Source organism: Mustela erminea, chromosome 9 (genome assembly GCF_009829155.1).
Source record: "Mustela erminea isolate mMusErm1 chromosome 9, mMusErm1.Pri, whole genome shotgun sequence".
In the NCBI taxonomy this organism is placed as follows: Eukaryota; Metazoa; Chordata; class Mammalia; order Carnivora; family Mustelidae; genus Mustela; species Mustela erminea.
Window position 1 is genome coordinate 64233635 of NC_045622.1, and position 2787 is coordinate 64236421.

The following is a 2787-nucleotide window of genomic DNA, read 5'->3' on the forward strand; positions in this document are numbered from 1 at the left end:
GGCCTCCCTTCCCAACAAGGCTGGTTAGAATTGTTATCTGAAGATGACCAGTGTCTCATCCTGCATCTACTCCACCCAAATTAGACCCCTAAGAAAGATCAGAGAGCCTCTCAGGTCTTTGGGAGTTTTAGTTTCTATGCTTCAGTAAAAATCACTCCTATAAGCGTTTAAATCTAGCTAAGACTGCTGTTCCAAGGTGCATCCCCTAGCGCCCTTATCACATGACTTAATGAAAAATCTCCCAAGCCTTACATATAAAGATTATTCTTCCTTCCTACTTTTGTGTAGCCAGGGGCTAGCTATATATATAAATTCTGACAATTCTACATGTTCCCAAATACATTTTATGAGGAGTCACACATACCACTAGTTACATGAGCACCGGCACCTTTGACACCACATTATATAATTCTTGATGACAAAAGTCTAATGTTCTGTATCTATCACTATTCCTTCATTATTTCCTAAGCCTCTCCTTCTGTAATGTTTTGGCATATGTTCTAACCAGAAGTTCCAATTTTCCTCTGTTGTATCTATTGCTATGTCACGTCTTCAGGTAACAGTTGCCTATAACCTTGAATTAGGTTTCTCCAGAGAAACAGAACCAACGTGTGTGTGTGCATGCGTGTGTGTATGAGATTTCTTAGAAGGTAGTGGTTCGTGATTATGGAGGTTGAGAGTGCCTGCCATCTGTTGTCTGCAAGCTAGAGACCCAGGAAAGCCAGTGGCATAGCTGGAAAGTTTGAGAGACAACAATGTCAATTCTAGTCCAGGTCTAAAGGCCTGAGAAACAGAAATGCAAGGTGCAGATGATCAAGGTCTCAGCTTATCAGTCAGGAGGAGTGAATTCAACCATTTTGTTCTGGCCTTCAGCGGATAAAGCTATCTACTTTATTGCAACCACCAATTCAAGCGCTAATCTCTTCTGAAAAACACCATCACAAACGCACCTAAAAATAATGTTTAACAAGCTATTTGGATGTCCCAAAGCCCAGCTGAGATTGACACATAATAACAAGGGCTTATTAATTGGAGCAACTGGATGGCTCACTCGGTTATGCATCTGCCTTCAGCTCAGACCCTGATTCCAGAGTCCTGGGATCCAGCCCCACGATGAGTCCCAAGGTAAGTGCCAAGTTAGGCTCCTGGTTCAGTGAGGAGTCTGCTTTTCCCTCTCCCTCCCCTCAACTTGTGCACGCCTTCTCTAATAAATAAATAAACCATAAACAAAGAAGGACTTATTAATCTTTTTTATCAATTTCAGAGAATTCTATCATATCTGAGCTATAACGAACCTGGACTTTAGAACTCACTTGTACCAGATGAGAAAAATGAGGCCGAGCTTAAACAAATTCCTCCTAAATTCACCCAGCCTAGAAAGTTTTCCTAGATAAGGAAAAAAAGAAAAGAAATGAAACTGCGCTACGATTCACTTTCTAAACATCTGAACTATAAGCCCTGAATTATCATTTACACACCAGGAAAGCTTCAGCCCTTTTGATTTATTCTACCCATTTTCAAAAAAACCAAAGAGGGGTCCTGGGTGGCTCAGTCGGTTAAGCATCTGCCTCCGGCTCAGGTCATGATCCCAGGATCCTGGGACAGCCCTGGGTTGTACTCCCTGCTCAGTGGGGAGTCTGCTTCTCCCTTTCTCGACTCCCCTCCCTCTCCCTGCTCATGCTCTCTCTCAAATAAAATTTTAAAAATCAAAGAGAATTTTTATAGAGAAATCATAATGAACTAGAACTTAGATTTTTTTTTAAAGATTTTATTTAATTATTTGATATAGAGAGAGAAACAGTGAGAGGGAACACAAGCAGGGGGAGTGGAAGAGGAAGAAGCCGGCTCCAGGGAGCCCAATGCGGGGCTAGATCCCAGGATCCTGTAATCATGACCTGAGCCAAAGGCAGACGCTTAACAGCTGAGCCACCCAGGCGCCCCAGAAACTTAGATTTTTACTTGTATTACTTACCTCTATAATTTTTTTTGACCTCTACAACTTTAAAAATTGATATAAGATTATCAAAAGCCAAGTATAAAAATTAAAGGTCTTTAAAAATTGCTTTGGGGGTGCCTGGGTGGCTCAGTTGGTTAAGTGTCTGCCTTAGGCTCAGGTCATGATCCCAGGGACCTGGGATCAGGCCCCCTGCTCTGCTGGGAGTCTGCTTCTCCCCCTCCCTCTGGAACTCTCCCTGCTTCCACTCACTTATTCTCTATCAAATAAATACAATCTTAAAAAAAAATTTTTTTTGTTCTTAGATGGGAAAATGTGCATCAGAATTTTAGAATATATTTTTGTTCAATGAATAAAATGTTTTTTTAACATAAATACTTCCACGAAATAAATCCCAAGTACTACATTAAAGTTTTTTCAGTATAATTTATTCTTATTACATTTTAATTTGCATTTATTAAGTAGCTTAGAAATATTATATTCAAAGTAATAGAACTCCAGAGAAAGGCCACTAACTAAGGTGAACAGTCTCAGCATGTCAGCTTCCTAGTTAGCATGCTTGCCTCTTTTTATACATACTTGCTCTCTGGTGGTTATTACTATGTAACTGTCTTCAAGATGCGGCTGAAGCTTGAATCTACATCTGGGATCAGGCCATGTCTGTAAATCCATGAATACAGGTCACTGACTGCGTTTAGGGTAGAGTCAATGATGATGAATCTGAAAAAGACTGGCTATTCTTTTGGAAGAAGAAAATACACCCCACCTAAATGGCAGCTCAGTTTTCTAAGAAACTCTGAAAATAGAGTAAATACAATATATACACACTGAAG